The sequence below is a fragment of the Mobula birostris genome, chromosome 6 (genome assembly GCF_030028105.1).
Source record: "Mobula birostris isolate sMobBir1 chromosome 6, sMobBir1.hap1, whole genome shotgun sequence".
Classification (NCBI taxonomy): Eukaryota; Metazoa; Chordata; class Chondrichthyes; order Myliobatiformes; family Myliobatidae; genus Mobula; species Mobula birostris.
Window position 1 is genome coordinate 8,193,841 of NC_092375.1, and position 26,270 is coordinate 8,220,110.

A 26,270-nucleotide genomic window follows, 5' to 3' on the forward strand; every position below is an offset into this window, starting at 1 on the left:
TTTTTATCCTCTTAATAATTGGTTGAAAAAGCTGAAATTAGTAAACATAGCCTCAGAATAGAGGAACATTCGTTCAGCCAGAAAGTGGTGAATTTGTGGAATTAGTTGCCACAGGCAGTTGAGGAGACTGAACCATTAGGAATATTTATGGTAGAGTTTGATAGATTCTTGATAAGTCAAGGCATGATGGGACACAGTGAGAAGACAGGACAGCGAAATGGAAAAGCCATGATGAAATGGCAGAGCAGACCCAATGGGTCAAATGGCTCCTATATCTTATGATTTTATAAAGCACTACGTGGTCTTTGTCACTATATACTAACTTTTTCCAATGCTTCTTCTCCATCCAGGTCTGCACAGCTTCAGCTTCTTGGTCTTAAGGGTCATGAGAAATCTTCAGCAGTAATTTTTTCCCTCCTGCCAACTGCAATGTTTTCTAAGCCCTATCATTGGACTTGTTCTCAGCCACATCAACAGAAGATCTCGACAATGTTGTTTTGTTACAGCTCCTGTCTTTCCACAATGGCACACAAATATATTGAAGAAAAATATAAGTCATTGTAGAACTCAGTGTTCTGTGGTAGTGACTGTGGAGGGAATTGGGCAGTCAATGTTTCTGGTCGAGACCCTTCATCAGTACTGAAAGAATAGAGAGAAGATAGCTGGCCATAATGGTGAGGGAGAGCGGTGGGGCATGAACTAGCTGGTGATGCAGATGAGAAAGGGTGATGGAGAGATGGAGCAACGTGCTCAAAATGTTGGAGGAACTCAGCAGGCCAGGCAGCATCAATGGAAAAGAGTACACAGTCGATGTTTCGGGCTGAGACTCTTCATCAGGACTGGCGAAAAAAGAAGTCAGCTGGGAGTAAGAGGTGTTGGTGATGGGGCAATGACTTCCAAAGACCGAGAGGTCAAAAGAGGATTATTTGAGTTGGGAGTGATAGTGATTTTGATGGATTAGGGATGGTATTCAAGGAGATATCAGCTAGGATTAGCAATCCAAGAAGAGATGTGACCTAATTGCCAGGCCTTCTTGCTCTTTCTCTCTGCCTGTGTGTTCCATTTCTCTATCTCTGTGAGGAACTTTGGTTGTAACATTCGAGCATCTGCTTGTCCATCTCATTCTCTGACTCTTTTCTCACCCTTTCCCTTTCCCCTCTTCACCCTCCCCCTCCTTCTTTAGAACATAGAACATCTTTGCTCTCCCTCTGTCATTTTCAGCTTAGATCATCTGCTCCATTGGCCTCTCTCGCTCCAAGTCTCGCCCTGACTCAGAACGAAGGTGGGAGCGAAAGGTATGAGTTGATACAGAAGTCACACCACTGTCCTGCATGTTTGCTGTCCATTCTTTGCCGTGACGGCATAGACCACGCAGGAAGAGAGGGCCTCATTCCACCATACAAAACAGCGCTTGTGTTCAAACAATCAGCTCTGTCTTTCCAATTGGACGGCAGTGGGAGAGAAATCCTATTGACTGACCATGACCTCCACCCACTGCTCTTGAACTTTCATTTCTCTTCACAGTTGAGATGACTTTTAACAACTTAGTTCAGTCAAAACATTGACACTGAATCCAGAGATGGAATTGTGATGATCAGCTGATATTTACTTTAATATAAAAGATTCATTTATCTAAGCTTATACTCAATTATACATTTATATTTGTTCTGCAAACAGTTACTCAGGCATAGAAAAATCAGAATATGAATCAGAATCAAGTTTAATATCACTGGCAGCAGTTTGCCCATTATGCCACTGGTGTTTAGGGCAGCAAGGAAGGTCCATACCATCACATACAGTAAGAGAAAGATTGTTCATTGCCGTTTCCACAACAATATTTTTGGACCTGTCAGCATTGTTAGCCCTGAGCTGAACCCCTGAACCTGGAGGACCAGTAGGGCCACTCTTAGTCTGGCCTCTGACCTTTGACCTGCTTAGCATGAGTGATTGTGCCAAGAGCCAAAGCATAAAGCCCTGACTCCAGCCAGCATAGCTCCCATAGGTCATCAAGGCATGAAAGCCTCCAAACCCTATGACAAGGTTGTGGTTCACTTGGGGGTTCACTAGCATATGTCCTGAAATGTATTGGCCATTCATTCCTTTGGGTTCATGCTAGCTTCCAACACCTTATCCATTGATAAACTCTAGATTCTTCAGATGCTAGAATCACAAACAACACACAAAATACCAAGACAATCAAATTTATCTACACCCTTCACGATTTTATTTATCTATATAAGGTCACCTCCTGTCTCCTACAGTCATGTTCAATAGTTCAAAGTTCAAAATAAATTTATTACCAAAGTACGTTGGTGTAAGAACATCTCAACGATGGGACAATTGGGTGTAGTAGTCACCTTTTATTCAAGAGCCTATCTCTCAACCATCAGGCTCTTGAATAAAAGGTGACAACTACACTCTCTTATCTCATCATTGAAAGATTCCTACACCAATAATCTCTCTCTCAAGGACTATTCATCTCATGTTCTTGTTATTTATTGTTTTTTTTTAAATTTGCACTTGCACAGTTTGCTGTCTTCTGCACTCCGGTTGATCCGTCATTGATCCTGTTATAGTTACTGTTCTATAGACTAGCTGAGTATGCCCGCAAGAAAATGAATCTCAGTGTTGTATATAGTGACATACATGTACTTTGATGATAGAATTTACTTTGATCTTTGAACCTTGAATTGTATATAATCACCACATACCACACTGAGAGTCATTTTCTTGCGGGCATTCACAGTAGATACAAAGGAAAACAGTAGAATCAATGAAAAACTGTACACAATAAGGCAAATAAACAACCAATGTGCAAAAAAACAACAAACTGTGTAGATATAGTTTACACAGTGGCATAGTGGCATCAGCGCCGGACTTCGGAGCGAAGGCTCCCGAGTACGAATCCAGCCGGTTCCCTTGCATGCTTTCCACCCGTGCTGGGTTGAGCGTCGAGCTAGCAACTCAGCCTCGTAAAAATATGAAAGCCTGCTAAAAAAACGCCATCATGACGGTGTCCTAATGACTCCACTCGTAGTTAAGGTCTTTCTTCTTCTTCTTCTTCTTCTTTCTTCTGTGTAAATACAAAAAGAAGAAAAAACATAAACAAAATAATAATAATTAATTAATTAATAAGCAATAAATTTTGACAACATGAGATAAAGAGACCTTGAAAGTGTATCCATAGGTTGTGAGAACAGTTCAGTCAACACACACAAAATGCCCAGTGGAAATCAGTAAGACAGGCAGCATCTATGGAAAATGACGTTTTGGGTCTGTTGACGGGACTGGAAAAAAAGATAAGAAGCTAGATCAAGAAGCTGGAGGCAGGGAAGGAAGAAGCACAAGGTGGTAGGTGATAGGTAAAACTGGGAGAGGGGAAGGGGTGAAGTAAAGAGCTGGGAAGCTGATTGGTGAAAGAGATAAAGAGCTAGAGAAAGGCGAATCTGATGGGAGAGGGTAGATGACCAATGAGGTAAGGAAAGGAGGAGGAGCACCAGATGGAGGTGATGAGCAGGTAAGGAGATGAAGTGAGAGAGGGGAAAGCGAATGGGAATAGTGAGGGGGGCAATTACTGAGTTTGAGGAATCAATGTTCATGCCTTCAGGTTGGAGGCTCCCCAGACAGAATATAAGGTGTTGGTCCTCCAACCTGAGTGTGGCCTCATCATGGCAATAGAGCAGGCCATACTGACATGTTGGAATGGGAGTAGGAAGTAGAATTAAAGTGGGTGGGCACTGGGAAATTCCACTTTGTCTGGCAGTTGGAGTGTAGGTGTTTACAAAACTGTCTCCCAATCTACGTCAGGTCTCAACGATTTACAGGAGGCCACACTGGGAACACCGGATACAGTAGATGACCCCAACAGAAGCACAGGTGAAGTGTTGCCTCACCTGGAAGGACTGTTTGGGGCCCTGAATGGTAGTGAGGGAGGAGGTATAGGGGCAGGTGTAGCACTTGCTCCACTCACAAGGATAAATACCAGGAGGGAGATCAGTGGGGAGGCATGAATAGACAAGGGAATTGCATAGGGAGCAATCCCTGCGGAAAGTGGAAAGTGGTGTGAAGGGAAAGGTATGCCTGCTGGTGGGATCCCGTTGGAGATGGCTGAACTTGTGGAACAGTTGGGTAAAAAGTTTTACTTGGGTAAAAAGTCCTGGACTTCCCAACCTCTCCTGATAACTCAAGTCCTCCAGTCCTGGTAATATCCTCATGCATCTTAAACACAAGGGATTCTGCAGATACAGGAAGTCCAGAGAAACACATACAAAATGCCAGAGGAATTCCCCTCCCTTGAGGAGAAAATACCAAGACCCAGCAGGTCAAACAGCATCTATGGAGAGGAATAAACAGTTGACATTTCAGGATGAGGCCGTTCATCAAACTGTAAAGAATTGGGGAAGAATAAGAAGATGTGGGGAGGGAAAGGAGTACAATTGCATTCCCTTGTACATTGAGCATAGAACAGCACAGGAACAGGTCGTTAAGTGTTTTATAGAGCTGCAGTATTACCTCACGGCTCTCAAACTCAATCCCCTGACTGATGAAGGCCAACACACAATATACTTTCTTAACAACCCTATCAAATTGCATGGAAAATTTGAGGCATCAATAGGCACGGATCTCAGTATCTCTCTGTTAGTGTATACTTCATTTAGTTCAAAAATATGATCTTATGAAATGGTAGTGGTTGGGTCAAATCCTGTTTCTCATTAATTCTGGGAGGAATAGTCGGAGTTATTTTGACTGAGTGTGATTGTTGACTTCAGCAGCCCGTGCAACCAGCAACCCGAAGCATTATTATCTTGCAGCATCTCACGTGTCTGATTCATTCAACATGAGTATCCATCATCAAGAACCCCACCATCAGGGCCACGCTTTCATCTCACTACTCCCACCGGAAAGTAGGTTCAGAAACCTTAATTCCCACATCACCAAGTTCAGGAATAGCTAATACCCTTCAACCAACAGACTCTTGAACCACCGTGGATAAGTTCACTCACTTTGGCACTGAACTGGTTCATTAACATATGGACTCACTTCCAAAGACCCTGCAAGTCATGTTTTTTGTATGTTATTTATTTATGTATTTATGCATTTATCTATCTATTTGCCTGTTTATTTATTTATTGATTTGCACAAATTGTCTGCGTTTTCACATTGGCTGTTTCTCAGTCTCTGTGTGTAGTTTTTCATTGATTCTATTGTCTTTCTTCGTTCTACTGTGAATGCCTGCAAGGAATCGAATCTCAGGGTAGTTTATAGTGACATATCAAAACTCAAACATTCAAAGTTCAAAGTAAAATTTATTATCAGAGTGCACACATGTCACCACATGTACCCCTGGGATTCTTTTTCTGTGGGCATACTCAACAAATCTATAGAATAGTAACTGTAAACAGGATCAATGAACAACAAACTGTGCAAATGCAGATATAAACAAACAGCAATAAATAACCAGAGCATGAAATAGCAAGATAAAGAATCCTTAGAGTGAGACCATCAGTTGTGGGAACACCTGAAATAGAATGAGTGTTCAAGAGCCTGATAGTTGAGGGCTAGTAACTGTTCTTGAACCTGGCGGTGCTCCTCCTGAGGCACTTGTACCTTCTACCTGATGGCAGCAGCAGGAAAAGATCATGGCCTAGGTGGTGAGGACCAATGATGTTGAATGCTGCTTTTCTATGGCAACGTTTCATGTAGATGTACTGGGCCAAATCCTTTGTAGGCAGTAATGCCAGAACGCTTTCCACCACATCTCTACAGAAATTTGCCAAGGTTTTTGATGACATGCTGGATCTCTGCAGACTCCTAAGGAAATAGAGGCACTGTTGTGCTTTATTTGCAATTATATTTATATGATGGGTCCAGGACAGGTCCTCTGAGATGCTGACATCCAGGAATTTAAAGTTACTGACCCTCTCCATCTCTGATCCTCCAGCGATGACAGGCTCATGGACCGCTGGTTTTTCTCTCCTGAAGTCTACAATCAGTTCCTTGATCTAATTGACACTGAGTGAGAAGTTGGCACCACTCAGCCAAATTTTCTGTCTCTCTCCTGTCTGCTGATTCATCAGCACCTTTGATACAACCCACAACATTGGTGTTGGAGCTGCACTCAGCCACACAGTCCATGCGTCAAACGAGTAGAGCAGGGGGCTAAGTACACATCCCTGTGGTGCTCCTGTGCTACCACTTTGATAATATATTTACTTTGAACTTTGAACTTCGAGTTTTGCATGATTCCCAGCAGCGTTATGACTGTACGTTTCAGAAACGAAATGCTTCTGATGGATTCTTTTTCTCTTCAGGTTGTACCTGCTGTGACTGTAGATGTTCTGCAGGAGGCAGATAGACCACCTGTTTCAAACATCACCAGAGTTTCTCATTGATCAGGATCAGTTCCAACTATCTTTGTGAAACATTTACAGGCATTTTCATTGCAGAACTTAGGACATGGCTCTGTCCATGTGTTCTCGCTGTGTGGAATGTCCTTGCATATAAGGATGTTGTTGAGACTCGAGAACTTGAATTATTGGGAAAGGTTGAATAGGATAGGAATTTATTCCCTTGTGCTTAGGAGAATGAGGGGAGATTTGATAGAGGTATACAAATTATGAGGGGTATAGATAGTGTAAATGCAAGCAGGCTTTTCTCACTGAAGTTGAGCGAGACTATGCCTAGAGATCATTGGTTAAGGGTGAAAGGTGAAATATTTAAGTGGAACCTGAGGGGGAACTTCTCCCAGAGGGCGGTGAGAGTGTGCAACAATCTTACAGAGGAAGTGATGTATGTAGGTTTGATTTCAACATTTAAGAGAAGTTTGGATAGGTACCTGGATGGGAGGGGTTTGAAGGACTATTGTCCAGATGAGAATCAATGGGACTAGGCAGGATAGTAGTTCAGCATGGACTAGATGGGCTGAAGGACCTGTGTCTGAGCAGCAGTATTCTTTAACTCTATATATGAAGTTTACCTTTAGAAGGGACGCTAGAGATAGCAGATGCTTCATTCTGGAACGGCGAACAATCTGCAGGAGAAACTCTGTGGTCGATCAGCATCTGTGGAAGGGAAAAGAAATTTTTGATATTTTGGGTGCTCATGCAGGGTTTTGATGCAGAACATTGACAGTTCCTTTCCTTCCACGGATGCTGCTCAGCTCACTGTGTTCCTCCAACAGATTGCGTGTTACCTTCAGAAGGCCTGACCAACCATCTAGTTAGGCTGCATCTGGAGTAGTGCATACAGTTCCGGTCACCACATTATAGAAATGATGTCAAGGCTTTGGAGAGTGTGTAGAAGGGGGTTGCCAGGATGTTGCCTGGATTAGAGGGCATGTTCTATTATGAAAGGTTGGACAAACTTGGGTTGTTTTCTCTGGAGTGGCGGAGGCTGAAAGCAGATGTGACAGCAGTTTATGAGAGCCATAGATAGATAAACAGTATCTTTTTCCTATGATTGAGGTGTCTAATACAAGAAGGCATGCATTTATGGTGAGAAGGGGTACATTTAAAGGAGATGTGAGGGGCAAGTTTTTACACAGAGAGTGGTGGGTGCCTGGAATGCGCTGCCTGGGGTGGTGGTAGAGGCAGATATATTAGTTGCCAAACCAAGCCGTTAAGATGGATTTAGATAGACACATGAATGTGAGCAAAATGGAAGGATATGGCCATTGTGTAGGTAGGAGGGATTAGTTCATTTGGGCATTTGATGACTAATTTAATTGGATCAACACAACATTGTGGGCCAAAGGGCCTGTTCCTGAGCTGTTCTATGTTTTATGAGCTGTAATGCCCTAGTTGGTTCGTCATCCATTAATAGATGGGTGGCTATTGCTGAACAGCTGAAATGTTGGCCTCTTTCCAGCTTGTTCCTGCTGGTATTAGAACTGGTTTATTATTGCCACATGTACCGAGACACGGGGAAGAGCTTGTCTTCCATACTGTTTATACAGATCAGATCATTATACGGTGCTTTGAACTAGAATAAGGTAAAACAATTACAATGCAGAATAAAAGGTAAAAACTATTCAAAGCATAGTTCAATAACTACTCAATATTCAATATGTACTGGTAAACAATAAAGTCCATGATCACAATAAGGTAAATTGTGATGCCAAGAGTCCATCTTATTGTACAAGAGGTCATAGAAACGTAGAAAACCCACAGCACAATACAGGCCCTTCGGCCCACAAACCTGTACCGAACATGTCCTTACCTTAGAACTACCCAGGCTTACCCATAGCCCTCTATTTTTCTAAGCTCCATGTATCCATCCAGGAGTCTCTTAAAAGACCCTATCATTTCCACCTCCACTACCACTGCTGGCAGCCCATTCCACACAGTCTCCACTCTCTGCATAAAAAACTTACCCCTGACATCTCCTCTGTACCTACTTCCAAGCACCTTAAAACTATGCCTTCTCATGTTAGCCATTTCAGCCCCGGGAAAAAGCCTCTGACTATCCACATGATCAATGCCTCTCATTATCTTATACACCTATTTAACAGTCTGATAACAGCGGGGAAGAAGCTATCTGTTAGCTTGGTGGTGCATGGTTTCAAGGTTTTGTATTTTTTCCAATGGGAGAGGAGAAAAGAGGTAATGTTATGGGCAGCTGGGGACTTTGATTATGCTGGTTCCTTTACTGAGGTAGCAAGAAGCATGGACCAGGTTCATAGAGGGGAGGCTGGATCCGGTGATATGCTGAGCTGTGTCCACAACTCTCTGAGGTTTATTGTGGTCATGTGCAGAGAAGTTGCCATACCAAGCCATTAATCATCTAGATAGAATGCTTTCTCTGGCGTATTGAGAAAAATTAGCATGAAAATTTGTTAAGTTTTTCATAGAGAGTGGTGAGTGCATGGAATGCACTGCCGGTGAAGGTGGTAGAGGCGGAAACAGCAGGGTCTTTTAAGGGACTCTTAGGTACATGGAATTTAGAAAAATAGAGGGCTATGCGGTAGGGAAATTCTAGACAGTTTCTAGAGTAGGCTACATGGTCGGCACAACATTGTGGGCCGAAGGGCCTGTAATGTGCTGTAGATTTCTATGTTCTATGTTCTATTGAGTTGATGTGGCCATGCCAAATTTCTTTAGCCTCCTGAGGAAATAAAAGCATTGGCGAGCTTTCCTGGCCTTGACGTCAACATGGTTGGATGTAGCGGGTGCCTGAAATGTGTAGCTAGGGGAAGCAAAATATTATAATAATTGTAATTCCGTTGTTATTATCATGTTCTGAGGTACATGTAAAAGCTTGTCTTTCATACTATTCCTACAAATGAGGCCCTCCATTGGTCTGGTTTGACCATGGATATGTGTCCTATATGACACACAAGTCAGGGCAGTACGATATGGAGAGCAAGCTGTTGCCCATTTAGCCAGGCCCCTTCTCTCCACGCAGCTGATGAATCCAAAAGTACAGCAGAGACCGATGCATTTTGCCACCAGTGTCATCGCAGGAGTTGCCAGACAGCATTGAGTTCATTGTAGGACTTCCTGAGGGACTTCTGCTCTGGATTTTACCTCAGGGTTTACTTCCAAAACCTTTCTCTTGAGTGGGTATAGTGTCAGGGCAGCAGAGGTTTGAGATCAGAGTTTTCCTTCTCCTAGACTGGGTTTAAGGTGCCTTTACCCCTTCTCCTGTCAGTAGAAACAGTTCTGCCGGGCTCCTGGCCACACATGAAGGCCAGGAGCTGGACTGGTTGTCAGAGGCTATTTGAGACGCAAGTCATTGAGAACATTTAATGGATACTGGGAGCTTAACCCGCTACCCCTCTCCTCCCCTCTCCCAGCTATAATAACCTTGAGGTTCCTACAAATCAGATCATTACACAACGCATTGACGTAAAACAAGTTAAACCACTAACAGTGCAGAATGAAGCATACAAGTTACCAAAAATGTACAGTGCAGGTAAACAATAAGGTGCACAGTCATAATGAGGTAGATTGGGAGGCGCAGTGTCTATCTGATCATACAAGAGCTCCATTTAAGAGTCTGATAACAGTGGGTTAGAATCTGTCCTTGGGTCTGTTGGCATGTGCTGTCAGGCTTTAGTATCTTCTGCCCGATTGGAGAGGAGAGAGGAGAAAATGTCCAAGCTGGGAGGGGTCTTTGGTTATTTGATTATGATGCTGAAATAATTGATGAATCTTGTGAAACTTAGTGCCCTCAACACATCTTGTGTGCCAGTCCCCATAACTCTCAATTCTTTGTTCTTTCAAATAAATATCCAGCTCCACCTTAAATGCACCTAATGTTCTGACCTCAACCGCACTCCGGGGCCGAGAATTCCAGAGAGCAACCACCCTCCGAGGGAAGGAATTTCTTCCCTTATCGCGAACAAAACTGAAGGACCTTCTAATCCAGGTTTTAAGTTCACAAATGCCGGTAGCGTGTTGAGGCGCATACTTGTAATTGTTCAGGTTTGACGGTTGCTATGGTAACCCAGCAGCCACCGAGTGCTTTGGAGTCCCTTGGGTGAGATGCCTGGCAGTGCATTTTGAATCTTTCACAGGATCAATGCTGCCGTTTTGAGTCTCATCTAGGCACACTTGGTGCTTTTTTTTGTGATAAACCGTTAACACTGGTTTATAAAATCTTTTGATTGTAAAATGCCATCTCCAGAAAAAAATAAAGCCTATTTCATTGTACCTAGGGCATTGTTACGACACTCTGGGATGGAGCAGAGCCCAGTAATCAATCCTCACCTCCATAGAAAGCAGGCACACCCAGTTTTGTTACTGGCGCTGGTTCTTGTCCCATGTACCGAGGACAAATTATTTTTTGCAAGCAATCCAAACAGATCTTGTCAAAAACAAAACACCTGAGGTTGTACAAGAAAAAGGCATTAACAGAATGTATAACTTTTATATTTACAGAGAAGGTACTGTGGAGGTAGACAATAAGTTACCTGCAGATGCTGGAAATTTTGGATGGTCTTGGGTCGAAATGTGACTACTCATTTCCCTCTATGGTTGCTGCCCGACCTGCTGAGTTCCTCCATTTGTTACCGTATGCAACCCTGAGATTCTTGCAGGCATTCAGAGTAGAACAAAGAAAAGCAATAGAGTCAATGAAAACCTACATACAAAGACTGAGAAGCAATCAACATGCAAAAGAAGTCAAACAGTTCAAATGCATACATGCATACAAAATAAACATGAGAAAGTCTGCAGATACTGGACGTCCCAAGCAACGGACGCAAAATTTTGCAGGGACTCAGCAGGTCAAGCAGCATCTATGGAAAAGAGTAAACAGTCGACGTTTTGGGCCAAAACCCTTCATTAGGACTGGAAAGGAAGGGGGAAGACACCAGAATAAGAAGATAGGGGGAGACGAAGGAGGACGAGCTAGGAGGTGATGGGTGAAGCCAGATGTGTAGGAAAGGTAAAGGGCTGGAGAGAAAAGAATCTGATAGGAGAGGAGAGTGGACCATGGGAGAAGGGAAGGTGGAGGGACACCAGGGGGAGGTGATGGACAGGTGAGAAGGGAACAAATGTTGTAGAGAGATCAAGAATTCATCTTTAGTGTACAAAAAGGGCTTCAAGAGTCTGATAACAGCAGGATAGAAGCTGTCCTTGTGCCTGGTGATATGTTACATCAGGTTTTTTTATCGCATAATACATTTCATGACATATTTCAGCAATAATAAACCTGATGCTAATTTCTGATGGAAGAGGAAGAAGAGAGGATTACTGTGGTGGGTGTGATCTTTGATTATGCCATCTGCCTTTCCAAGTTAGGCAAAGTCCAAAGAGGGAATGCTGATTTTCGTGACAGAATAGACAGGGTATTGATGGGCTGTGGAGGTAAGTTACACAGACCCATGAACGATGAAGACAGAGCCTTTTTACTGCTAGAAGAGAGAGGGACCTCAATGAAAGTTGTTCAGTTCAACAAGGTGGGCATGTTGGTGTCAGAACATGCGGTGACCACTTGCGGCTGCCCTAAGCCCACCCTCAAGTTGTGTGGGCTGCTAACGCAAACAGTGAACTCAGTGGCCACTTCATTAGGTGCCTCCTGTACACTCAATGTGTTATCCATTCAGAGATGCTATTCTCCATACTATTGCTGCAATGTGTGGTTACACGAACTTCTGTCACCTTCCTGTCAGCATGAACCAGTCTGGCCATTATCCTTTGATCTTTCTCATTTCCCACAGGACTGCCGCTCATTAGATTTTTTTGTTTTATTGCACCGTTTTCTGTAAACTCTAGAGCAGGGGCTCCCAACCTGGGGGTTAAGGATGACTCGGTTAATCGTAGGGGTCCATGGCATAAAAAAGCTTGGGTGCCCCTGCTCTAGAGACTGTTGTGCGTGAATTTCCCAGGAGATCAGCAGTTTCTGAGATACTCAAACCACCTTCTGGTGCCAACAATCATTCTACAGTCAAAGTTACTGAGATCCTATTTCTTCCCCATTCTAATGCTTGGTCTGAACAACAACTGCACCTCTTGACCATGTCTACGTGCATTGAGTTGCTGCCACATGATTGGCTGACTAGATATTTGCATTAATGAGCAGGAATATAGGTGTGTCTAATAAAGTATATGTTTCGTTGTCCATTTGATAAATAAAGAATCTGAAGCTGAATCCGAAAATCAGCTAACTTCTTTATTGTTGCTGGTGAATGCAGCAGGCCAGGCAGCATCTTTAGGAAGAGGTACAGTCAACGTTTCAGGCCGAGACCCTTCGTCAGGACTAACCGAAGGAAGAGCTAGTAAGAGATTTGAAAGTGGGAGGGGGAGGGGGAGATCCAAAATGATAGGAGGTCAGGAGGGGGAGGGATGGACTAGCTCTTCCTTCAGTTAGTCCTGACGATGGGTCTCGGCCCGAAACCTCGACTATACTTCTTCCTGGAGATGCTGCCTGGCCTGCTGCGTTCACCAGCAACTTTGATGTGTGTTGCTTGAATTTCCAGCATCTGCAGAATTCCTCGTGTTTAACTTTTTTATTGTTATAGTTTGCAAGGACTCGGTCATTTCTGAGTCTCCTTGGTGATCTACACGTACATTTTGTCATACAGTCACAGCATGAGTACAGGCCATTCAGCCCAACTCCTCCAGGCTGATCAAGATTTCTGTCTGAGTTAGTTCCATATGTCTGCATTTGGCCCATTTCCCTCCAAACGTTTTGTATCTATGTACCTGTGTAAGAGTCATTTAAATGTTATAATTGCACACCAGGCAGACAGTCTCTGAGAGCACTGATAATGGCTGGGTCACCTGTCTGGTAAAGACACTGCCCAGAGGAAGGCAATGACAAAACAGTTCTGCAGAAAATTTGAGAAGAATAATTATGGTCATGGAAAGACCGTGATCACTCCCATCATTCGACATGGCACATAACGAACAAACAAATTGTATCCACCCTCACCACATTCACTGACAGCTTGTTCCATATACAGTATATGTGGAATAGATGAAGTGAACAGTCAGAGACTTTTTCCCAGAGCAGAGATGACTCATATGACAGGGCATAATTTTAAGGTGATTGGAGCAAATCATAGGGAGGATTCTTCCCATTACAACTACTGGGGCATAGGCCCCCAACAGCAGCTCACCAGAGTCCTGGATACAAGGTTGATCGGCCCTGTGGCTACCACTTTCACCACATAACTCCATACATCTTCTAGGCGAAGATCCTTCCTCTCCCAGGAATGAGGTCTTTGGAGCATCTGCTGGTGTTTCTGCAGGTCTGGATTTTAATGGATGGTGTTGCTAGACCCATGCCCAACCCTCCTCCTCCTTTCGCAGCAGGGCTTGGGACCACCCATGGGTGAGTGATAGGGGGAATGCCAGAGGTAAATGTTTTTACACGGAGGGAGGTGGGTGCATGGAATGTCCTGCCAGGGATGGTGGTAGAGCTGGATACATTAGAGGCATTTAAGATACTGTTAGATAGGCACATGCATGATAGACAAATGGAGGGCTATGTGGGAGGGAAGGATTAGATTAATCTCAGATTATGTTAAAAGGCCAGCACAAAATGTGGGCTGAAGGGTCTGTTCTGTGCTGTAAAGTCGAATGTTTCCATGTTCTATATCCACCAACAACTATGTGATGAATTTGCCACTTCATTTCCTATGAGGTCTTTCCCAATCACCCTAAATCTATGCCTTCTGGTTTTAGACTTGCCTACCTTTGGGAAAAATACCACAACCATCCACCTTACCTACTTCCCTCATGATAACCTATTGTCCTCTACCTATATAAGTACAACTCTCAGCTTCGCACAGTCAAGAGAAAGACTACTCAGTTTCTCCTGATAACTTAAATCGTGGTCATATCTTCATGAATCTTAAACACTAAAGATTCTGCAGACCTGGAAATCCAGAGAAACACACAGACTGCTGGAGGACCTCAGCAAGTCATGTAGCGTCAATAAAGGGGACAACAGTGGGCATTTTGGGCCAAGATCATAAGACTATAAGACGTAAAAGCAGAATTACACCATTCAACACATCGAGTCAGCTCCGCCATTTCATCATGGTTGATTTATTATCCCTCTTAGCCCAGTTCTCCTGCCTTCTCCCTGTAATCTTTATGAATCAAGAGCCACTCAACCTCGGCTTTAAATATACCCAATGACTTCACCTCCACAATTGTCTGTGGAAAGGAAGGGGGAAGAAGCCAGAATAAGGTGGGGGGGGGCGGGAATGGGAAGGAGTACAAGCTGGCAGGTGACAGGTGAGAAAGATCCTTATTTATCTTTACCGTGCTTTTCCAGTCCAGGTAAGGTCACTTCAGTGAAAAAGATAGTTTAAGACAATACAGTAGTTTGAGTGTCATTATAATTTTTCAAGTTTCAGATTAATTATTCCAATTGATTTCCCAGCTGCTGTGGTGGGATTTGAACCATCATCTTTTGACCATTGGTGCAGGTCTTTGGACTGCATTCCCATTAACACAACCACTGTACTGCAGAATCTTATTCCACTAGAGCAGAGGTTCCCAACCGTTTTTTATGACATAGAAACATAAAAACATAGAAAATAGGTGCAGGAGTAGGCTATTCAGCCCTTCGAGCCTGCACCGCCATTTATTATGATCATGGCTGATCATCCAACTCAGAACCCCGCCCCAGCCTTCCCTCCATACCCCCTGATCCCCGTAGCCACAAGGGCCATATCTAACTCCCTCTTAAATAGAGCCAATGAACTGGCCTCAACTGTTTCCTGTGGCAGAGAATTCCACAGATTTACCACTCTCTGTGTGAAGAAGTTTTTCCTAATCTCAGTCCTAAAAGGCTTCCCCTTTATCCTCAAACTGTGACCCCTCGTTCTGGACTTCCCCAACATTGGGAACAATCTTCCTGCATCTAGCCTGTCCAATCCCTTTAGGATTTTATATGTTTCAATCAGATCCCCCCTCAATCTTCTAAATTCTAATGAGTACAAGCCCAGTTCATCCAGTCTTTCTTCATAATGAAAGTCCTGCCATCCCAGGAATCAATCTGATGAACCTTCTTTGTACTCCCTCTATGGCAAGGATGTCTTTCCTCAGATTAGGGGACCAAAACTGCACACAATACTCCAGGTGTGGTCTCACCAAGGCCTTGTACAACTGCAGTAGTACCTCCCTGCTCCTGTACTCGAATCCTCTCGCTATAAATGCCAGCATACCATTCGCCTTTTTCACCGCCTGCTGTACCTGCATGCCCACTTTCAATGACTGGTGTATAATGACACCCAGGTCTCGTTGCACCTCCCCTTTTCCTAATCGACCACCATTCAGATAATAATCTGTTTTCCTATTTTTGCCACCAAAGTGGATAACTTCACATTTATCCACATTAAATTGTATCTGCCATGAATTTGTCCACTCACCCAACCTATCCAAGTCACCCTGCATCCCCTTAGCATCCTCCTCACAGCTAACACTGCCGCCCAGCTTCATGTCATCCGCAAACTTGGAGATGCTGCATTTAATTCCCTCATCCAAGTCATTAATATATATTGTAAACAACTGGGGTCCCAGCACTGAGCCTTGCGGTACCCCACTAGTCACTGCCTGCCATTCTGAAAAGGTCCCGTTTATTCCCACTCTTTGCTTCCTGTCTGCTAACCAATTCTCTATCCACATCAATACCTTACCCCCAATACCATGGACCAATCTCATTAGGCAAGGGGTCCGTGAACCCCAGGTTGGAAACCCCTGCCCTAGAGAGAGGGCTACTAATTGTAAAGTTCAACATAAATTTATTATCAAAGTATGTATATAAAAGGCATCCGTTAGTCTTGCAAGACCATGGATCTGCTTCTGGAAAGTCTTCACTCTTCAGGGCGCAGGCCTGGGCAAGGTTGTATGGAAGACCAGCAGTTGCCCATGCTGCAAGTCTCCCCTCTCCACGACACCAATGTTGTCCAAGGGAAGGGCATTAGGACCCATACAGCTTGGCACCAGTGTCGTCACAGAGCAATGTGTGATTAAGTGCATTGCTCAAGGACACAACACGTTCCCTCGGCTGGGGCTCGAACTCACGACCTTCAGGTCGCTAGTCCAATGCCTTAACCACTTGGCTACATGCCCACACAAAGTACACATAGTACACATACCCAAAGGAAAATTACAGCGTAGAAGGGTAGCTCTCGGATCCATCTCCAAAGCCTCTTTTCCATTTCCCTGCCAATCTGTTCTCAGGAATCACCTTTCCCCACCTTGAAAAAATATTGAGGTGTCAACTTTACTTACTTACTGCCGAGCCCTTCACCCCAGCTGGGGCATTGACCGCCAAAAGTAGCTCACCAGAACCCTCTCTCCTGGGCCAGTCCCTCACGCTGTCTCCAGGTTTAGCCCATCCTCTTGGTCTATCCTTCCTCTCCCAGGGATGAGGCCTCCGGAGCTTCTGTTGGCGTTTCTGTAGTACTGGGTTTTTTGGGATGGGGTTGCTCATCCCATCCCCAACCCTCCTTTCACAGCCAGGCGTGGGACCGACCATGGCAGAATTAAGCTATTTTTAGCTGACGTTAATATCTGCAATTTTTATCGTCAGCTAAATTTGAAGACTTTCCAATTTGTCAAGTATTTGAAGTACTTTACATTGACAATTAACCTCTGTTCAACAGTCTAGACTTGATTTTCCTTAAATCCTTCAGTTTCTTGGTATAGAAAGATGCTTTAAATTAATTGATTTTCGCTTTGTCGTGAATGCTACAATCTGTCTAGTTTAGCCTGCCTGTGTGATTCAGACCCTAACCACTCACTCTGGAAAAGAGATTTTCATCATGTTAGACAAGAAAGTCTGCAGATGATGGAAATCCAAGCAGCACACACAAAATGCTGGAGGAATCCAGCAGGCCTGGTAGCATCTATGGAAAATAGTAAACAGTCGATGTTTCAGGCCAAGACCCTTCATCAGGACAGCTTTGGTTAGCTTTGGTTGTTTTTCCAGTCTCCTTTCTACACTGCTTCATCACTTTTCCACAAACAGGAATAGTTTTACCTCCACCTACCTTGTCATGGATACATGAATTAGGAACGGGAACAGGCCATTCAAGAGTGGGATAGAAGCTGCCTGTTAGCCTGGTGGTAGGTGTTTTCATGTTGCCCGATGGAAGAGGGAGAAGGGAAAACATTTAGGGAGGGTGGGGTCTTTGATTATGCTGGCTGCTTTACTGAGGCAGTGAGAAGTGTAAACAGAGTCCATGGAGGAGAGCCTGGTTTCTATGATGTGCTGAGCTGTGTCCACAACTCTCTGTAGTTCCTTGCAGTCACATGCAAAGCAGTTGCCATACCAAGCTGTTAAGCAGCCAGGCAGAATACTTTCTAAGCCGCATTGATAAACATTGGTGAGAGTTGATGGGGATATGCCACCATTTTTTAGTATCCTGAGAAAGTAGAGGCACAGGTAAGCTTTTTTTGGCCATAGCATTAATGCGGTTGGATGTAGAGGTACCTGAAATGCATTGCTAGGGAAAGCTGTGGAAAAAAATTGTATTGGCTTATTGTTCAGTGAAATGTGTCATTCTACGAGGGGTGATTGATAAGTTTGTAGCCTAAGGTAGAAGGAGTCAATTTTAGAAAACCTAGCACATTTATTTTTCAACATAGTCCCCTCCTACATTTACACACGTCGTCCAGCGGTCGTGGAGCATACGGATCCCTTCTTTGTAGAAGTTGGCATCTTGGACCTCCAGAAAGTGGTCCACAGCAGGGGTGATTGATAAGTTTGTGGTCTAAGGTAGAAGGCGATGAGTTATACAGCTCTCATTACATGTAAGTGCAGTTGAGCTCTTTGAGTGATTATGCAGAAAGTTTGAAGTTAATATCTCATCTCCTTCTACCTTAGGCCACAAACTTATCAATCACTCCTGCTGTGGACAACTTTCTGGAGGTCCAAGACGCCGACTTCTACAAAGAAGAGATCCGTATGCTCCACGACCGCTGGACCAAGTGTGTAAATGTAGGAGGGGACTATGTTGAAAAATAAATGTGCTAGGTTTTCTAAAATTGACTCCTTCTACCTTAGGCTACAAACTTATCAATCACCCCTTGTAATTACTGGAAAAGCCATAGAACAATTCCAAGCAAGCATAGGAAAGTTAAACTACAAGAAAAATAACAATTCAACACCCTCATCCAACAGATCCATCTACACTTTTCCTTGCCTTGGGAAAGAAGCCAACATCATAAATCTGGTATAATGGTGGTGCACATGGTCACAGCATCCTCTCCGGGTCCAACCAAGTGCGTAATTGTTTGTCCTTTGCATCTTTCTTATAACTGCAAGACACTGGTGCACGTTAAGAGCATCGAGTCTGCAGGTCTACCCCAGCAGCAAGTTGGTTGATAGTGGAGGGGCTGGGACTGGACTTGGTATGCACCATTTTGCCTCCTGCTACAGGAAGGCGTCAGAGTCAGTGCATGATCTAACAAGCAGAGTGAGTGATTGTTTTGAGCATTTTCTTGTGATCACAAGAGTCTGTTGGACCTTGGTAATGTAGAGTACTGCAAGTCCGGTTCACCGGTTCATTAACGAGACGGATAGCAAGATAGCTGTGTGGCCTTGGCTGTAGTGCGGACGGGGCCCATATGCAGCCGAGTCACAAGTTGCAAGTGCCCAGGGGAGGAGACACTAGAAGCAGTGTAGAGCGACATCCATGCTGGGCTGTGGGCTGACCGCTCCTGCCGGTGCTGCCCTCCAGTGCTCGCTTGGAGAAAGGCAGGCTAGATTTTGTTCATCTGCGGCTGCACTAGCGCGTGACGATCGGACTGCTGCAGGCTCGCTCTTGCCGACTACATCCCATGCAACATCGCTCTACAGAATATGACACTCAGGGGCTTGGGCTAGACCTTTTTTATGTGTAACTGTATGTTTACTCATAACTAATATGCCATATGTGTGTAGGTACTATCTTTAGCACCTTGGCCTTGGAGGAACACTGTTCTATTCGGCTGTATTAGTGGGTATTCATGTATGGTTGAATGACAATGAAAATTGAACTTAAAGATTCGTTTTCTTGTGGGCACACTCAATAAATCCAATAACTATAATAGAATCAATGAAAGACCACACCCAACAGGGCAGAAAGTCAATGAGCAAAAGACATCAAACTGTGCAAATACAAAAGGAGAAAATAAGAAATAATAATAATTAATAAATAATCGATAAATATTGAGAACAGGACATGAAGAGTCCTTGAAAGTTAGTCCCTAGATCGTGGGAATAGTTCAGTGAGGTGACAAGTGGAGTTGAGTGAAGTTATTCTCTTTGGTTCAAAAACTTGATGGTTGAGGGGTAATCACTGTTCCTGAAACTGGTGGTGTGAGTTCTTGTACCTTCCTCCTGATGGCAGCAACAAGAAGAGAGCACAACCTGGATGGTGTGGATCCCTGACGATGAATGTTGCTTTCCTGCGACAGCACCCCGTGTAGATGTGCTCAATGGTGGGGAGGGCTTTGCCTGTGATGGACCGGGCTATATTCATTATTTTTTGTTGGATTTTCTGTTCAAGGACATTGGCTCAGTTCACTTCCAGAAGTGGGGAAACGCAAGCATAAGGAACAGGCGAGACATGATACAGGCAGAAGTACGGATCCGTGAGGAAGAGAAGCAGATTTCAAAGGCAGTGGAACAAGGGTCCCAGGGTGCCTGGACAAAATGGGATCTGCCTAAGCGCAAGATCTCATGGGCAGAGTTATGGAGACTGGAGCCCTTCCGTATTTCCTTCCTCTTGCGATCTGTGTATGACACTCTTCCTTCGTCATTACATCTGTACACATGGGGGATGAGAGAGGACCTGAACTGTAAGCTCTGTGGTCAAAAGGGGACACTGGCTCATATACTGTCCGGGTGTGAAACAGCTCTAACTCAAGGACGGTATAGGTGGTGCCATGATAAGGTGCTTCTGGCTCTTGCTGACACAGTAGAGTGGGAGAGATGCAAGAAGAGGACAGCTGGCACAGATTTGAGGAAGGCCATCACCTTCATCAAAGAGAGACCCAGGCCTTTCGTAACCAAACAACGAAAGCCCAATCTGCTGCTAACGGCCAGGTCCTGGGAGATGAGGGTCGATGTGGGAAGGAAGTTGCAGTTCCCGGGTGTGGTGCACACAACCCTACGTCCGGACATTGTACTGTGGTCAACCGAAGACAAGAAAATAACACTGGTTGAGTCAACTGTGCCGTGGGAGGAGGGGTGGGAAGAGGCCCACGAGAGAAAGGCCTTGAAGTACCAGCCCTTACTGCAGGAGTGTAAAGACAAGGGACGGCAGGCATGGTTGTTCCCTGTGGAGATCGGCTGCAGAGGTTTCCCAGCCAAATCAGCATGGCGGTTGTTGTCAGCTCTGGGCCTGGACGAAAGGAGAAAAAACAAACAGCTCATAGTATGGGGGAAGAGGCAGAACGAGCCTCTTGTTGGATTTGGAGTAGGCGAGAGGAGTGAAGCTGGAAGCCAGGAGCAGATGGGCAGTGATTTGGCCACCACTGCCAGCCCACCAACTGGAGAGTGTCGTGGTTAAGGGTCGAAACACTCGGTGAAGGTTAGGAACCACCTGATGACATCTGCTCCTGGCTGAAGGCTACAGTTACCTTATAAGGTAAATGGAGAATACACCCTAACAGGTGTATGTAACAAGTAACAAGTGTTTCCATACCAGGCCATGATACAGCCAGTCAATATACTCTCCACCAAACATCTATAAAAGATTGTCAAAGTTTTAGATGTCATCCAAAATCTTTGTAAACATCTGAGGAAGTAGAGGCGCTGCTGTGGTTTGTTAGTAATTGTACTTACAAGGTCCTCTGAAATGATAACATTGAGGAATTTAAAACTGCTGACCCTTTCCACTCCAGATCCACGATGAGGACTGGATCCGTAACTTCCGGTTCCCTCCTCCTGACATCAATAATTAGCTGCTTGTTCTAGCTGACATTGAGCGAGATGCTTTTGCTGTGGCTCCAGTCAGCCAGATTTTCAGTCCCCCTTGATTGATCCCCACTTTTGATTTGGCTTACAACGGTGGTGCCATCAGCAAACTTGAACATGCCATTGGAGCTGTGCTTAACCACACAGACATTTGTATAAAGCAGGTAGATCAGGAGCTGAGCTCACTGCCTTGTGGTCACCTGCGCTGATGAAGATTATGGAGGAGATGCTGTTGCCAGTCTGAACTGACTGGGACTGCAAGTGAGGAAATTGAGGATCTAATTGCACAAGGAGGTATTGAGGGATAGGTCCTGAAGCTTACTGATTAGTTTTGAGAAGGTAATTGTATTGAATGCCAGGTTGTAGTCCAAAAAAAAGAGCTCCCTGATGTATGCATCTTTGCTGACCAGATGGTCCAGGGTTAGGTGAAGAGCTAATGAAGGTGGCATATGATGTGGACCTTTTGTGCCGGTAGGCAAATTGGAACAGATCTAAGTCACTTCTGAGGCAGAAATTGGTATGTTTCATCACCAACTTCTCAAAACATTTCATCACTGTGGAGGTAAGAGTTACTGTATGATAGTCATTGAGGTAGGTTATCACATTCTTCTTGGGCATTGGCATATTTAAGCCTACCTGAAGCGGGTGGGTACCTCAGACTGCCAAAGCCAGAGGTTAACAATCTCAGTGATCAGCACAGGTCTCTACCGAAGCTTTCTGTGGAAAGCCTGCCCTCCTGAAGGATGCTGTCACCTCGGCCCTCACAGACTGAAATCACAGGGTCATGGGGGGTTGTGGGAGCTGGTGATGGCTCGTGCACCTTGCGATCGTCCGGCTGCACTGCATTTTCTCGGTAACTGCAACGCTATGTTCTGCACTCTGATTGTCACTTTGTACTACCTTGATGTAGTTATTTTGGAATGATCTGTATGGATGGTATGCAAAACATGCTTCGCACTGCATCTCAGTATGTGACAGTAATAAACTCATAACAAATTACTTGCTGCTGCTGCATTCTAGCATTCACTAAGACACCCGGATCCCTCTGCACCTTTGTGGACTGCAAACCCTCGCCATTCAGATAATTTTGTTTTATTTTTTTTCAGCCAAAATGGTAATTTATTCACTTATGCGCCATTAAACCTGGCTGAACGTTGGTGAATGGTTCCATATAGGTGAAATTTAGCCTCTGTCTGTAAGGAGTTTGTACATTCTCCCTGTGACAGTGTGGGTTTCCTCTGTTTGCTCCTGTTTCCTCCCACAGTCCAAAGATGCATGGGTCATGATTTGTAAGTTAGTCATAGTAGTCATAGTCATAGTCATACTTTATTGATCCAGGGGGAAATTGGTTAAAGTTGTAGGTGTCATAAGCATGGCGACACTTGCCTGCTACCCCCAGCACATCCTGGACCGTGTTGGGCTGTCAGGCACCCGTGGTCTAAGGCACCAGACTTCAGGAATGAACCTCCTTCCATAGAAACGTAGGAGTTCTGGTTTCAGGGCAAGATGGTCGTGGGGCAAGTAGCATTATGCTAGTAAGTGCCAATGACCCAGGTTTAATTCTGCTGCTTTAAGGAGTTTATACGTATGTTCTGTGACCATGTGGATTTCCTCTGGGTGCTCTGGTTTCCTCCCACAGTCCAAAGATGTATGGGTTAGTAGGTCACACATGTGTAATTGGGCAGTGTGGGCTCATTGGGATGGAAACACTTTTACTGCACTGTATCACTAAATAAATAAGTAAATACATTTATCACTTATTAAATTTAATTGGATTCCACAGCAGCATAGCAGTTAGTGCGGTGTTATTACAGCGTTCCACAGTTTGGAGTTCAATCCTGGCATTGTAAGTTGTCCTGTGATTAGGTGAGGGTTAATCAGGTTTTTTGGGGTTGGGTTAGTGTTATGGGCTGGAAGGCACTGTATCAATAAATAAAAACTAATCAATTAATTAAGTGATTAATTTTAGCCTCATTAAGTCTTCTTTAATATGTTATTTTCTTACTCATCTTAAACTGAACAGATCCTGCAGATGCTGTAAATCCAGAGCACAATGCTGGGGGAACTGAGCAGGTCAGGCAGCATCTATGAAGAGGAATGAATAGTTTATTTTTCAGGCCGAGATCCTTCATTATTAACAAATGTAGCAACTATAAGCTCACTGATGTCATCAAGGTCTTTGTATGAATTGTAAACAGTTGGTGGTGACGGCAGCATGCCATTCATCGCCTGTACAACCTGGCATTTTCGTGGCGTGGGCTGGGGACTCAGAGAAGCAGGTCAGAGTTGCTGAAGCTACTTGGAGGCAATTCGATGCAGCAGGGGAGATGTGCAGTCAGTGAAAGATCTGAGGTTTGATCAAATTAAATGCTGAACTGAATTGGAAAGGTCAGGTACTGGCCAAATCCCAGTGACAGAGCTCAAGCTTGAAGGCGTATCAAAGTGGTAGAGAGTGATGTGAAGGATTAGATGCTTGCCGGGCCTGATTGAAATGGTCAGAGTGGCATGTTTGGAGGCGAGTGACAGTCTGGTTTGGCTTGCTGATCTCATTTCTGTGCTATAGCCTGCAACTAGTGGACTTCTGGATCAGCTGCAGTGATGCCTAGCTTTGTGAACTTCAGTCCCAAATGCTGTTTGCTGGCTTTTGTTATTTGCACAATTTGTTATTTCTTTCTGCACGTTGGGAGTTTGATGGTTTTCTTTTGTTTATAATGGGTTCTATCGGGTTTCTTTGTTTCATAGTTGCCTTTAAGGAGACAAATCTCAAGGTTGTATAAAGTATACATACTTTGATAATAAATGTACATTGAACTTTAAACTTCATTGCCCACTGCCATCATGAAAAGTCTCATTGGTGCCTACTCTCATGTGTCGATGTACATGTGACAAATAAAACTAATCTTTTAATCTTTAATCTTTAATTCACGCAAAAGAACGACTTGCAACCATGAAGTCAGACTGAAATGAGTTTGTTTCATTTATCACACAGAAGAAGGAAAGGACGTCCTCTTTAAATCCTCTTATTCCACATGAAACCAATCAATTTCCTTTCTTGGTATAAATTAAAGTGTAAAGAGCGATCTCTCTCTAATCAGGGACTATCACATCGTCACTTGGGATAGACAAGCTGTTTTGATTTCAGTTAACTGAAAGAAGTATTAGAGATCGAGGTATCCAAAATTATGAGAGGCACAGATGGTACAAATGCAAGCAGGCTTTTTCCACTAAGGTTGGGTGAGGATACTAGAGTTCAAAGTTCAAAGTAAATTTATCATCAAAGTACATATATGTCTATATATATATATATATATATATATATACTTTGATAATAAATTTTCCTTGAAAATGCATGGGAGTGCAGTACTGTGCAAAAGTCTTAAGCACATATATAAATAGGTAGGGCGCCTAAGACTTTTGCACAGTACTGAATTTGTCAATGTGGAGCAGAGAGAAAGTTTGTAAATTCAGGGGCAAAGGATGTTGGGAATGGAGAGGGCGAAGCATCATGGGAGAGGAGTGGCTCAGGTGTCACAGAAGGAGTGCCAGGGGCAGGGAGATGGCATGGGTGCTGACATGCCAAGCAAGGTAATTTGATTCCAAACAATTGGTTTATTGATCATGACAGAATGTCTCTCTGTTGCTTCCCACTTCCTCTCCTATCCCTTCCCAACCATGACTCCCCTCTCCCTGCCCCCTTCCCACTCTCAGTCCACAATAGAGACCCATCTCAAAATCAGGTTTATCATCACTCACATATGTCATGATTTTTTTGTTGTGGCAGCAGTACAGTGCAATACATAAAATTACTACAGTACTGTGCAAAAGTCTTAGGCATCCGACATTCACCAGTGACACCAGTACAATCCAGGGAACTTCTGGCATTTTTTGGTCTTCATAAATCAGAGTATTGTTTTACGAGACTTGGGTCCAAGGCTGCCAGATTCAGGAGCGGTTATTGACTGCAGTCATTGGGCCCTTGAACCAGCTTCCCTCACCTCAGCGCTGAAAAGACTCTGCAGCTGTGGACTCACTTTCAGGGACTCTGATCAAAGTGTTTTTGTTTCCTGTCTTTTCAACTATTTGTGTGATTTGTCCTCTTTTGCAAATTGAGTATGTGGTAGTCTTGTGTGTGTGTTTTTTTAGTAAGTTCTATTGTGTTTCTTTGTTTTGTGAGTATCTGCAACAAGAAGAATCTCAAAGATGTGTATGATATACACACTTCAATAACAACTTTGAACTTTAGAGGAGTTGGGATGTTATGCTGAAGTTGTAGAAGATGTAGGTGAGGCTTAATTTGGAGTATTGTGAGTAATTCTGGTCACCAACTATAGGAAATATACAAATGAAGTTGAAAGAGTGCAGAGAATATTTATAAGGATGTTGCTGGGACTTGACCTGAGTTAGGGAGAAAGAATGGATTTGAGTTTATTCCCTGGAGTGTAGAAGATGGAGGAGAGATTTGATAGAGGTATAAAAACTCACGCATAGCATAGATAAGGTAAATGCAAGCAGACTTTTTCCACTGAGGTTGAGTGAAACTATAACTAGAGGTCATGGGTTAAGGATGAAAGATGAAATATTGAAGAGTAAACTGAGAAGGAACTTCTTTACTCAGAAGTGAGTGAACGTGCCAGAGGAAGTGGGGGATGCAGCTTTGATGCAATATTTAGGAGTAATTTGGATATGTACATGGATGGGAGGATATGGAGGACTATGGTCCCAGTGCAGGTCAATGGGATTAATCAGAATAACAGCGAGGCATGGATTTGATGGGCCAAAGGGCCTGTTTCTCTGCTGTCATGCTCTATGACTCTAATTAATGCTTACAGATTAACAGCTAATCTGTTCATACACTCGCCTGGTTTATAACTGGCTGCTGTACTGCTGTTCACTTAGCACCC

At 44.0% G+C, this 26,270-nt stretch overlaps 1 long non-coding RNA gene across 21 annotated transcripts in view; it reads right to left on the reverse strand.

The window, feature by feature from the left end:
* Positions 1–1,585: 1,585 nt before the first annotated feature.
* Positions 1,586–26,270, reverse strand: part of LOC140198802 (uncharacterized) — a 325,008-nt gene continuing 300,323 nt past the window's right edge. For 12 of the 21 annotated variants that reach the window (XR_011886248.1, XR_011886260.1, XR_011886257.1 and 9 more), the window contains 4 exons: positions 10,913–11,031; positions 10,710–10,825; positions 6,977–7,061; positions 1,586–3,073 (listed from right to left, as the gene is read on the reverse strand). This is a non-coding gene — a long non-coding RNA (uncharacterized lncRNA). Of the gene's footprint in view, positions 3,074–6,976; positions 7,062–10,709; positions 10,826–10,912; positions 11,032–16,558; positions 16,661–23,374; positions 23,455–26,270 lie in introns of all 21 variants that reach the window. The other 9 variants (XR_011886241.1, XR_011886245.1, XR_011886243.1 and 6 more) reach the window with 9 other exon arrangements.